Source organism: Ips typographus, linkage group LG15 (assembly GCF_016097725.1).
Source record: "Ips typographus isolate SLU linkage group LG15, UJ_Ityp_2.0, whole genome shotgun sequence".
Lineage (NCBI taxonomy): Eukaryota > Metazoa > Arthropoda > Insecta > Coleoptera > Curculionidae > Ips > Ips typographus.
In genome coordinates, this window is record NC_138436.1 from 6,801,650 (window position 1) to 6,816,034 (window position 14,385).

At 35.0% G+C, this 14,385-nt stretch overlaps 1 long non-coding RNA gene across 2 annotated transcripts; it reads left to right on the forward strand.

The window, feature by feature from the left end:
* Nucleotides 1-5,992: 5,992 nt before the first annotated feature.
* LOC145738420 (uncharacterized) lies at nt 5,993-7,165 on the forward strand. Of its 2 annotated transcripts, XR_014180740.1 has the most exons (3): nt 5,993-6,533; nt 6,590-6,758; nt 6,792-7,165. It is a non-coding gene; the product is annotated as an uncharacterized LOC145738420 (long non-coding RNA). The 2 variants fall into 2 exon arrangements; XR_014180739.1 differs by having other exon boundaries at nt 5,993-6,758.
* Nucleotides 7,166-14,385: the final 7,220 nt, after the last annotated feature.

A 14,385-nucleotide genomic window follows, 5' to 3' on the forward strand; every position in this document is an offset into this window, starting at 1 on the left:
GGGAATAGGACAGCTAGAAATACCATTACTTTACTGAGGAAAACATTTACTTCTTTTGGATTACCCCGAGTATTAGTGTCTGACAATGCTCAAACATTTGTGTTACAAATTTAAAAAAAATTTACAAGAAAATGGAATTATACACAAGTTAAGTGCTCCATACCATCCAGCTACAAATGACTTAGCAGAACGCTATGTTCAAACTTTTAAGCAGACCTTACGAGCACTCAAAGGCAGTGAACCAGAACTTCAAAATCGGTTGTCAAAGTTTCTATTACATTATAGGAAAACTCCGCACAGTGTCACAGGAATTTCTCCTGCATATTTAATGTTTAATAGAGACATACGAACTAGACTTGATTTTTCGACAGAGGGCAGAGATTTGGTTTCTTCAGGAATACAAAAAGGAAGTAGTAATGGAGTACCGGAATTTAAACTTGGACAAAGAGTGGAATGTCGGGATTATATTCATAAGGATAAATGGATGTTTGGAAAGATTCATAAGCGATTAGGCACACTACACTATCTAGTTAAACTTGACAATTCACAAATTTGGAAACGACATGTGGAACAAATCAGAGAAATTGGAGAAGAAGGACCCAGTTAGTGACCTACTATTAGCAATTCATCTTCATTACAAAATTATTTAGAAAATAATGACCACTGACCATTCACCTGAACCTATTGTTAAGCGTGTTGTTCATGAGAATGAGGATGAAGGTTTTGCTTCGCCAATTGGCCCTAAGATAGAATTGGTGCAACCGACTTCAAGCCTACCTGAGGTTACTAGCGGTGAGTTGAGAAAAACGCAAATTAAAAAATAAAAAAAAAACGCAATATTAGGGCTCCCGTAAGATTAGATTTATAGACTATTGTTTTTCTTTGAGAATTGTTAAATTGGTTTTGTGCTAGGAATTTACAAGTGGGAGGAGAGATGTTATGTTCATACGGAACGCACTTGTGTGGGAATTGATGGATGTCATCCGGGAAAAATAAAGATTTCAATTTCGGGGCAATGATTCCGAATTGGCACGTTTTTACAAGGACTGACTGAATACTTTGTTACAAATTCATTAGTTATTAAGTTGTGATTAAATGGAGTTATTAAGCAATTGAGGATATTCATATACACCCTACTCCGAGCACAACAACTTAAAAAATACCAGACGAGAAAAATGTGTAGTAATCATGCATCACCAGGGTTAAATACCTAGGTTAAGTTTGAAATTGGTATTGTAATCTTACTTAGACCAGCACGCTCTATGTCCTTCAAAAAATATACATTTACTTGATTTTATTGTCTAATTTTCAACTATTATTGAAATATTGTATTAAAATTACAAATATAACTATTTTAGCTGCATGGGAACCTATTTAACATAACATAAATAATAAAAACAAAAGCAAAGTGACAAATTCGAACTTTAATTGACATAACAACAGATGGAAGATGGCTTAATCAGCAGAATTTGAACTGAAAAAAATTGAACTTAAGTATTGGATTGTTAAAAAAAAACATTGCAGCTGCACAAATACAGGGTGTTACAAATTAGATGGATTAGCATTGCTATCTCAGAAAGTATAGTTGATAGAGCTCTAGTTAAATGGAGGCAAAGTTGCGCATTTTACTGCTAAATAATTCGGTAAAAAATTTTTTTTTAAATTTTCATTACATCCGGAGATATCCAACAAAAACAACTAATCAAATTTCTATTTCATTTTTTTCCACTTTATTATTGATTATTTTGGAAAATCAATTGCACCTTCTGGAGGCATTAATTTATGCTATTTAAGAAAATAATGTTTGTATTTAGCTACAACGTTTCGTTTTTTAGATACTATCATCCACTTAATATTTTAAAATACGGACCGGGACTTTCGATTTCGTTTTTTTAGTAGCTACCAACCTACCGAAAATAATGATGTGCCACACTTGTCAAAAAATTATACCTAGTGTACTTAGGTATTTGTTTTTTTCAAATATGCATTTGAAATTCATATGTTATCATAATGAGTAAATAATTTAGTTTGATATGATTAAGCTGATTCATCAAAACTCAACCGCGAATTCAAACATGTGAGTATCTGAAAAATAAATAACTAACGAAAAACATATTTTTTTTAAAATAAATGAAAAGTACCATAAGAAACTCTCGCTCTTTTTCGAAGGAGCAATGAACCTATTTATTAAATTATATAAAACTAAATTATCTACTCATTATGACAACATATCAAATTCAATTGCTTATTTTTTTAAAAAATCTTAAAATACCAAGTACATAATACGAGTACACTAGGTATATTTTTTGACAAGTGTGACACATCATTAGTTTCAGAAGGTCTGTGGCTACTAAAAAATGAAATAAAAAGTTGAGGTCGGTATTTGAAAATTTGAAGTTGACGTTGGTATCTAAAAAAGTAATGTTTGAGCTGAAAACTAAAACTATTTTCTTGAAGAAAATGTGCCTCCAGAAGGTGCCATTGATTAAAGTGGTAAAAAAATAAAATAGAAATTTGACTTTTCCGGTTTTTGTCGGATATCTCCGGATGTAATGAAACTTTTTTAAATTTTTTTTTTACCAAATTATTTATCAATAAAATTCGCAACTTTGCCTCCATTTAACTAAAGCTCTATCAACTATACTTTCTGAGATAGCAATGCTAATGCATCGAATTTGTAACACCCTGTATGTTTGGTTTAAAATCATGGTACTAGATAAGCAAATGTTGTATCATCTAAGTAATTTCGTAGACATCATTTGATCTGAAGAATTGACACGTATCTGAATTAGATTATTACTGTTCCTTCAAACATGCATTTAGATAACACTACATACAGTGCTTTTGTAACATGCATGCTGCCTAAGTTCAATAAAATTAAAAAAACTAACTTTTCACAAAAATTTTCGAACCCTCATGTTTTTAATTTTATTAACCTCTGCTTGTGTTATATGAAATGGAATTATACAGGGCCCAAAAACTGGGTATTTAAAATATTTTTGATCTTTTAAATGGCAACACTTCTTTATTATTGTATAATTTGGATTCTAGAAACAAACAATTCTAAATATGTTCCATGCAACTTGTACCACAATTGTCCTGTAAATATTGATAATTTGACACCAATAATTTTCCAATAAATCAGATTAACATCCCCAAAAATTATTGATGACATTTTTGAAAAAAATGTAAAATGATAATAAACCGTCTTGGTTATTGTAACAGTACATAGAGTTCATTTTGAACAGCTGATTTTATTTTTTTTCAATTTTTTTAAGTAAAAGTTGTAGGACCTATAATTTTGAAAAGTGTATTTGACATTTGTTTGAAAACAATTGAATATCAGTATGGAGTATGTTGCATGAAAAATGTTAAAAAGTATAGGGCTTGCATACGGAGATTGAGATTCTCTAATGATGCCGTTACTTTCCAAATTTTCAACTATAGAACGTACTTTCATTCGTTCGTCATAAGATAGTCGGTAAGGTCTGTACGTAATAGGCCGTTCATCAGTGAGCTGAATATTCATTTCTGTTCCTTCATATTTTCCCAATTCAGCAGTTGTAGTTGCAAAACACTCTCGATATTCGTTTATCAAGTTCAGTAGACGTTCTACTTCTACTTCGTTTAGACTATCAGATATTTGACGCGCTATATCGTCACGTGTGAACTTCGTTAATTCAACTTCGAATGCCGAGATAGTCGTCAGATCAGATTGCCCGCAATCCGTATAACAAGTCATGCCCCTTGCAATCACTTGATTTTTCTCGTACTTAACAGGGTTTGGCGAGGTATTCAATATTGATATTATACCAGAAGGAGCTACAGTCACACATTGTACCAAGAAATGAGTGTTATTTGGTTTAGGTCTTACCTGAAACTCAACAAACACGTCTCCATCTGCTTCTGAGCTTGTAACATCAATCAGTTTCATCTCGCCTGGAGGTATAACAGTTTCGTGGGAAGTTCGCAAATTAACTTTTCTTGATGAGATAATATCCATCATAGTTCGCGCTAAATCGCTATCTTCAATTACACATACATCATCTTTGTATGATATCAGCAGATTTTGCTTCAGACAAGATTCTCCTATCAGCATCGAGAAATTCTGTACACAATCTTCAACAACTAACGCGTTCACTTCATTTTGAGCTTCATCAACTTGTAAAGTTACTTTTACTTTACCAATAGTTTTCGTGTAACTATTGTTATACCCCCGTATAGTCACGTCGCATGGCGTCCAAGTTAGGCCCAACTTTTGAGCGATTCCACGTTGAATCAGAACTCCAGAACAGCCAGTATCCACAAGACATTCAGGCACCTCTTGCCCATTTACTTTGCAAGTTTTCTTATATCTGCTACAAGATGTTTGCAAACTTTTCGCAAGTAAAACAGACGCCGAATTTTTCCGTCTACATTCAGTTGACACATGACCCAATCGTTTGCAGATTGTACACGACTTTCGTGGTTTTGAACATTTATCTGCTAAATGGCCCAGTTCGTTACAGTTAAAACATCTCAACTTGTTGAACTTCCTAGGACTTTCCTTTGGATATGGATGATGCCTTTGAACCGATTGTCTTCTCATTAATTCGTCACGACGACCAAGTCTCTCAGTAACGGGTTTATTAAATGATGCTTCATCATAATATTTGTTACTGTCCATAGAAGATAATGCAGTGAAATAATTAGAATACAATTCTTCAGGAGTGTCGTATCGTCCGGCTTTAGCTCCAGTTTGCACACTTATATCATTTATTCCATCTATAATGCACGATACAGCATTGCGATCATTAATACCACAAGCTTTAATAAGGCCTATCTTGTCAAAATAATAACTGTGCCAGTTTTCTTCTCGTCTTTTCTTTCTGTTCAACATTGTCCTGAGAAGTGTCGCAAAATCCTTAACCTCCGGAAACGTTCTCAAAATAAGTGATTTCCATTCATTCCAAGAATATTCATATGTAGTCAAACTATCATACCAAATACGTGCTATACCAGCTAATCTAGTTTGCATGTAGTGAATCGTCTTTCGTTCACTCCAATTGTCCATTTCAGCCAGTTGGTCGATCTTATGTAACCATCTAGTGGTATTAATTTTATCATCACCAGGATCAAAAAGTGGAATGCAATCAGCTTTCATGGTGGACATGGAAGTAGATGCCAAAGAAGATTGAATTTCCTGTTTTTCAGCATATTTTAACAACAAGTTTTCCAAATTCGTAATTTTCTTCATAGCAATATCTAATGTTAACGCCTCTTGAGATTTCACAACCGGCAGCGACGTTCGTTGCCCATCATGAACAGAACCATCATTCTCTATTCTATCATTTGATTTTCGCTTACGTGAGCTTGAAGTCAATCTTTGACTCTCATTCGATTTCGCGTTAGATAATTGCTTATGTCTCACACACTGACCATCTCCTTTTTTCGACGATGGCACTAACGTTTGTCTCTCACCTCTATGTTTTTTTCTCCACACATCACTATCACAAGATCTACTTGTCCCTTTACCACTTTCACTTTCACTTGAAGACACATCATCATTGCTATTTGGCATGGTTTTAGTCCAGATTCACGTGGAACAATCCCACCGCTGCTTTGTAAGGATATATTTCCGAAATAATAGGCCCGTTTTCCCAAAAATAAGTTTAATAACTGAAACCGTACACGCCCGTCAACGTATTAACAGGTACTACCCATTTTTCTATTGATTTACATGCCAGCGCACACCTTTGTGCTTCTTTCGTAAATCTCAAACTTATATAATCATCCCTAACAAAATCAATATTCTAAAGTAAACAAACCCAACAATAACGATACATTTTAAACTCAATAATAATATTTGCTAACACGAGATTCGATAACAAATTTTGAAAAAACTTTATTGTTTGCGGTAAAGCGACAAGTGACAACTAACTCAAATATAGGTTACAGTCCTATTTAATACATTAAATGTACTGAGCTAAGCATAAGCATTTATTGCTACAATGTGTTACGGTTCAATTTTCTCCTTAGGGACTTACCTGGTGGTTTTTGTAATTCATTAATTCATGTTGCTTAATTTGGTTTGTTTACTACTGTTTACCTCTTTACGTTTGTTTATACCTTAAATCTTCAAGTCCGTTAATAGATGGCGTTACAGGTGTCTTATCTCTTCTCTTCTTTTTTTGGTTGGTTAAATTCGTTTCACTGCTGTCAGCGGGCTGTCGCTGTCAGAGTTCTGTCTGTCAGCTTCAGTTCGGCTGTCAGTGTGTTTTGATCTGGCTTTTCTTTTACTGTTTCTTGTTGCAAATTGGTTTTTAGAATATTCTAGCGTAGTTAATTTCCCCACCTGACTTCCGGTTGTGTCCCTGGCTATTTAAGCTCGGGGGGAAGCCATTTTGGCTCCCTTTGACCAGTGACCTTGCTGTGAGTGGTGAGACCAACAGCAAACCAGAGCCACCATTTTGTTGAACTCATCTAGTGAGGATTTTGTGTGGTCTGTTGTCGCTTCAGGCGGATTTGTTTGGTCCTCATAATTTGCAGCTGGGGTAAGTTTTCCTTTCTTGGTCAAGGGTTGTAATCTTATGGAAATGTGCTTGTGCAGGTTTTGTGCCAAATTTGTAGCCGATTTGGGGGCAGGGAGGAAAGAAAAACTACCCTTTCGACCATCAGAAAGGTAGCTATAGGGTTTTTGGAGAAAGCCAGGGCCTTATTCGTTCTTTGCTTTAAAAGGGTTCTTCGGTGAGGCTTTGACCACCTGAAAGGGTTCTTCGGTGAGGCTTCATCCACGCGGATTCAAATTGTAGTCCAGAGTAGGCCACCAAGTTCCATACTTCTGGGGGCTGTTACTGAGCAGTCTTCCAAGCCATAGAAAACCTCCCGAGACTGAACTGAGTTGAACTCCCAGTGGAGCAGTTTGGTTCACCGAAGGTTGACAGGCAAGCTCCCTTACCTTTGACTAACCACCCTGATTTTCCCCCTATCGTAAATATATTTTAAATATCTATAAAAGCCATCAGGAAAATAGTATTGCTAGATTGTGCTAGCCAAATCGCTCAGATCTATCTCTAATTTTTTAACTCTATTTATTTAATTGATCATTTTTATTTTATTTTTTTGATTGTATTGGGACCGACCCAATTTATTATTTATTCAATATACGTCATTGAATCTCTTTTTACCACTTTGTTTTAATGTACAAGTCACAGGGCCTTTAAATAAGCCAATTATCAACATATAATTGGCTATAGACTTAGTTCACCGGCTGCATTGTCACGTAAGTAATAGTAATTTGTTGTATTTTGTTGTACTTTGGGTCAGGGGACTGTCGGAACATCAGAAAGGTTTCCAACTTTGTACCTGCTTAAAGTTGGTGGCGCTTTGAACCCCTGAGTTAGTCGAGTATTTGCACACGCGTCCTAAGCTAGTCCACTGAACCAAGGTTTACCTTTGAATCTAAATTTTTTCCCTTTAATTGCTTTTTGTCCCATGCTCAAACCAATTTCACGTGTAGCAAATGTTAGCATTTCTAGGAACGTAACTCTAGTATTGTAGGTGTAATGTAATACATGTTTAGAGATTTGTTTGTTTGTATGTATGTATACATACAATGTACACAATAACTAAAATATACATTTACATAACACATTAGTAGACCCTCTAGTTAACGGTAAATACATGTTTTCTTAAAGTTCTAAAAAAAATAAGTTTTTTCAGACTATTACTAAGAATTTTGTGAGACCAATGGGACATGTAAAATCTAATATATCTAATACATACAGTGCGTTTTTTTTAACGCGCAACATAGGATTTCACGTGTTAAATTTTTAAGCCCATGTTAGACCATGTTATTTTGGAACTACAAGTATAAAACTTGACGGGTGGCTATTTCGTACCCTGAAGCTTAAGTAAGTTTACCAATTCGGCCTAAAAAGTGTTAAAAAGCTTGCAAAAAATCATATTTTTTCGAATAGGTTTTATCGTTTCATACTCCCTGTATGCATTGTTGTTCTTTGTTGTTTTTGATACTGGCACGGCAGGTAGCAGGTAAAATTTGGCGTAGAAAGTAAAACAGGGTGATCATTAACTTTATATCAAGAAAGTTAAGAACAAAAGAAGTATTTTTATAAGTGAATTGTTCAAAGTGACCTCCGTTTGAAGCCAAACAGTATTCCAAACAATCATAAAATGCCCTTTTGACGTTCAAAAGATGTCGGATCGTGATGCAGTCAAAATATGTCACTTTACCTGCTACCTGCCCTGCCAGTATCGAAAACAACAAGGAACAACAATGCATACAGGGAGTATGAAACGATAAAATCTTTTCGAAAAAAGTGATTTTTTTCCTGTTTTTAATCACTTTTTAGACCAAATTGGTAGACTTACTTAAGCTTCAGGGTACTAAAGACACACCCGTCAAGTTATAGACTTGCAGTTCCAAAATAAAATGGTCTAACATGGGCTTAAAAATTTAACACGTAACATCCTATGTTGCGCGTTAAAAAAAACGCACTGTACATATAGTACTAAATTTTATTTATTCTTATTTAAAATTAAACTGTAAGTACAAGTTTTAATTATTCAAAAGGGAGGATCATTCATTTTGAGTATCACCAAGAATCTTTTTAATTTTTAATTTTAGGTACATCATTTTGTTTTTTACTGTAGTTATTTAAAAAATATATTGGTCAATGAATTTAATAAAATATTTAAATTATATTCACAATTATGTGTATTGCAGCTATGCCCCTCAAATATTCAAATATTTGATAAGTTTAACAAAGTATATGTAGTTAAAATGGATTTTTGGGAATTACAAGTAAAAAAATATTCTGCTTCTGCTTCTTCTACTAAACTTTTTATGGTTAAATATGTAAAATCTGTATACAGTACTACATCTTTGTTGGGGTAGCAAAGCCCACTATACATAAAATTAATGGAACAGTCCTCTTCTTGAATTAAATAGACTTTGCAATACTCACATTTTGTTTTTTTTTATTGCAGCGTGAGCAGCATAACCTGCTATGTATACTACAAGAGCTTACATTCTTTCATCAATGTCATCCAAATGATCTTGATCCATTTCTGTGACGGTAATATCTGGTGTAGTCCTGACCAAATTCAATGTAACTGTTGGAGGATCAATAAATTCCAATAAATCTTGTCTTGAAATTGGTATGGATCCAAACTTCCGTGACTTCCGCGGTTTGTCACTTTGAACCCTTAATTGGCTCTCTGATTCTTAGATTTGTCATAATGACACATGTTAGTTGGAACCAGATTGATACCTAATAGATAAGTAACATTGGAAGTAAAGCATATCATTTTGATTTTTCATCCAAACTTTGTCATTGATAAGTAATGCTTACTTACTGTTCTTGATACTTAATATACTATTACAAATTTAGTGAGATGTGTACAAGAAACTATTAAACTGTATTATTAAATTGACAGAAATGGTTTCAATAACCTTGATGTGCAGTATCTTATTTACTGTTAGTCCATCCACCTCATCAAATAATCGCGTGCAGTTTTGGATGACCCAGTTGTCTTATTTACGTCGTCAAAACCAAAAAAAAATAATAAGTGTGGAGGATTTGTGAATACCATAATGCAAAATGTAGTGTGGAATAATGTACAGGGTTACTCATTGAATATAGACCACCCCAATACAAGTTTTATTTTTAGTATTAGAGAAAAACTTTCAATACGAAAGTGATACAAAGGTCTACTACTACTGTCGGATGTGTTTTCTTCGCTAAACAAGAAGAAACATACATTAGCGATGTGTCTAGATTTATCAAAAGCTTTCGATACCGTAAATCATAAAGAACTATTGGAAAGATATGGGATTAGAGGTCGTGCACATGAGCTTATCAAGTCATACTTGACGTGTAGAACGCAGCAGATAGTAGAACGTAAATAAAATTGGCATTAAAAGGGGGGTGCATACTGAGGCCACTCCTTTATATTATTTATACAAATGATCTAGTCGCTGTTTCTGGGGAAAACACCGACTTATATGCGGATAATACTACGCCAATTTTTAGCGAAAAAAACGGTGAACTTATGTTGACTTCTGTTGAAACGGTTATAAACAGGTTGAATGACTATTTTTGCAATAATGACTTGGTCTTAAATATTCTTAAAACGCACGGCATTTTGTTTGGTAATCGAACGCACAATGAGTTCCATTTGACTTAATTTGCAACTCGGAAAACATAACATCTGTAAAACATATTCATTTTTTGCGTATTAACATTGATGACCGCATGGACTGGGGAGTGCATGTTGGCGAGGTTGCTGCTAGCCTGAGTCGCTATTGTTATGCGCTAAGGATAGTGAGCGAAGGAGCGGGAATCGAAGCAGCGTTGACTGCTTATCATGACTACATCGACTCTAAAATCAGATACGACTTGATTTTCTGGGGTAACTCCAGAGATATAAACAGGGTATTGATTTGGCAGAAGCGTTGTATTCGAAATATATTTTCTATGAGTCTGATAGAGTCATGTAAGCCTGTATTTGTATGTAACCAAATTTTGACTGTCACTTGTTTGTACATTATGGTGTGTTTTGTTTGTTTTTAGAAATAATAAGGATTTGTTTGAAGCATTTAGATGTGGACCATAGCTATAATACTAGATATGCGTCTAATTTGCGAAAGATATGTGTTTAGTTTTCTTCAGAGAAATGTTACATTTACAATGATAAAGATATATAATTTGCTTCCTGAAAAATAGCGCTATTTCTAAATACCTATCCTGAAGTTGGTTGTACTTTTCACCTATTTCAGATCTTGCCAATGCTTTTTTTTGTTTTCCTTTAGAGCGTAAACGCACTGAGTGACCAGTCGCAACAACCAGGTCGCTGCGACCATAAATATCATTATTGGTCGCAGTCGGTAAAGCTACGTTTTCCTCCACGGTCGCCAGTCGTCAGCGACCGCGACTCGGTAGCTGCTACCAATTCGCTAGACCTGGATTAATGTAATTTAAGTACAACTGTTTTCCTACAAATTCGCGGGTCGCTGCTACCAGCGAATCGTCGCTTGTCGTTGGTCGCCAGTCGCTTGTCTCGCCCTAGAGCAAGCAGTACAGTCGTTAGTCGTCGCGAATTTAAATTTAGTTTCATACAGTTTTATCCAGAAATGGATGGATTTACCATTAAAAAGGATGAACAGCTTGTTCATCTGATCAGTGGGGAATTCACGTGGGGAAGAATAATATTTCCGGTGCGGGAAATTTGAATTTGTTTTCTAAAATATCCTTGCCAATTTGAGATTTCTTGAAAATGCCCGCATCGCCTTCCTTTCCATAGGATCCAATATCCACAAAAAGAAATTGATAGTTGGCGTCAACAATGGCCAACAGCACTATGGAAAAATAGTTTTTATAGTTAAAAAAAAGTGAACCACTTTTGTCTGGACACATAACTCGCACGTGTTTCCCAGCAATAGCCCCGATAAGATTCGAGAAGTGTCAAGCGTTCCAAAATTCCTTTGCTTTTTCTGTTAAGTTGACTTTCGCGGCAGGGGGTAAAAATAGCGGCTTTAGCTTGTTGTACATGCTCTTCAATACTAATGGCACAACTACACTTATGTAACTATGACTTATTCGAAAAGCAAAAGATAACGATCTGTATGTCTCTCCAGTTGCTAAAAATCTGTAACAAAATTTGTGTTTAGTATATATAATAGCTGATAGGGACGTGTTGGTAATATTAACAAATTTGTATTCTAGCTGGATGTTGTAAGAAAAGATGGAAAAACATTCGCGATAATTATTATAAACAAAAAAAACACACTGCAAAAATAACTGGAAGTGCTGCCTCTGGAAAGCGTAAAAGAAATCCAATTTTAGATCAGTTAGGTTTGGTGGACCACGAAAGGCGGTAATAACATTTTTTTAGCTGCATAACTTTACTTTTTCTAAATGCTTCTATTGTAGATTACTAACTAGTTATGACATACAGAAAGTATTGGGAATCAAGAGCATTTAAGTGATATTGATGATGTAGGACATGCAAATGAGGATTATGTTAGTAATGAGACCCAGATTCCACTGAAAAATGTAAGTGATATTGATGATGAAGGACCTTCAAATGTGGATTTTGTTAGTAATGAGACCCAGATTCCACTGAAAAAGAGGAAAAGAGATATTTCTTCTGATATCTTAACAGCAATGAAGCAAAGTGCTGCCGAAAGGGAGACTTTATTAAAAGAACTGGTAAAGGGTACACCTGCACCACCCGATGATGAAATAGATGTGTTTTTCAAAAGTGTCGCAATGACAGTAAAATCATTTCTACCATTGACAAGAGCAGAAACAAAAAGTGGAATTTTCCAGATAATTTCAGATGCCGAAATACAACTGCTACGCTCACGAAATCCCCCTTCAAGAATATCAAACTACTCCTATGGAAGTAGTACAATCAGTACACCTATGCTTTCCACCAATGTTTGGGAACAAGATGTACCGTCGACATCAGATGCATCGCATTTTTTTGGAAACTTTAGACCGTAAAATAATAACATTCTTTTTGTGCCAATTTGTTAATATAATTTATCTAACAATGATTAGTTGAATAAATTTAGCTGTCATTTTTAATTATATGTATAATTTTAATTATATAATATAATAAAATAAAGTTTTTCTACCTTAATGTTTTTGCTAATTTTTCCGCTGGAGTTATTGGTTCTTTTACACGATTGTACGGGGTACTCTTCAGATCATCTGCTATAAACTTTAATATAGAATCGAACTGGTTCCTCGAAATTCGGAAAAATCCTTTGAATTTAGTTTCGTTGTCGGTTAGGTGATGTTTTATTAATATAGAATGAAATCCTTCTTCTTTTCGCGTCTTGAACATTTGGTAAAACTTGTTCTCTTTTTTCCCGATCATGCAGTAAGGACAGTAGTAATATATCTTAATCCTGATAACTGTCCAACAATAAAAGTAAAGACCTTTTTCTAGACAGGTTCATTTTAACTCCTTTTAACGTTTCAACTCCGATGAGAATTACAACACGAAGCAAAATTCGCCAGCGAATTAAATCTAGAGGAAAACAGAAGCCGGAGCGAAAATCGTGACCGAATCAATCGTCGCTACCGAGTCGCGGTCGCTGACGACTGGCGAGTTGAGCGACCAGGCACCACTTTTTAGATTTGCGTTTATAGGTGCGTCTGGCCTAACGACCAATTTTTGTGCAGTTGAAAAATGAATGCCGAACAAGTAGCAACTATTGTGTATCTTCTCCGACGGGAAAAAAAGAAAAAAGGTTATGGGTGCACCCTTTGATACAAACTCGCAGTCAAAATGGAATGTTTTTAAAACGTTTTATGAAGACTTGCGAAAATACGACGACAAGTTTACTAACTATACGCGGATGTCTGTAAAATCCTTTGATGAGCTGTTACAAACATTAGGCCAGTCGTTAAAAGGTTCAGATACACAAATGAGAAAATCTATTTCTCCAAAAGAAAAATTACTTGTGGCTTTAAGTTAGGTGAAACTGGATTACTTTATTTTTAGTTTGATAGTATAATAATTATTAAAAAAGCTATTAAAAAAGCTATTAAAAAAGCTCCAAAAGTGTAGATTCCGGAGAGGTAACAAAAGTGTCTGTTTCGACGGAAGAAGAATTTTGGCTCCATTGACTTTGGCGAGGTATTTGCATTGACTGATCTGTATACTGCGGGCAGAAGTTCTGGGCTAACTGGGTAGATGCAGAAGATCCAAATGGCGTTCTATGAGATCTCGAACTAGTAAAGTTTGGCTGGCAAGTTTGAGAACGGCTGTTCGCTGAGATAATCTGTAATTTTTTGTTAATTACATTCATTAACTCAAGTCTAGTTGTCAGTTTCTCGTTTTCTGGAATTTTCTTCAAATATGGTAGTAAAGATAGTAGAAACAGACGATCTGAGTCTCCTTCCGCCTCAGCTTCTCTTTTCTCTCTACTTTCCAAGGAGGCTTTTAAAGTGGCAGCCAATTCCATGTCTGCATTTTCTTTTTTCTTTTGCTTGCTTTTTTTCCTTATAAAGTCGTCCTCAACGTCATATGGTCCATCCATCTGGTTTTTTGTTTTCAGTCTCAAGCACAGAGCTAGCTGTCTCCTGAGTATTTGAACCCGTTGTTGTAATTCCAGAAGAACATTTGTTTAAGAATGACAGTTGAGCTGCATAAACGTATGGACTTTTGCGTTCAGCTGCTGAACCAGACTTGAGTTTTTTTACTCTTCTTATTTCTCTCGTATAACTGTCTCTGATACTTCTCCATCTTGTTTGAAGAGTGACTCCTACAACAAAATTACATTAAAATTTAGTCCAAATAAATAATTTTTCTTGTTACAGATATCTTGCCACAGGATGTTCTTTTGTTGAAGTGCATTATGCCTATAGA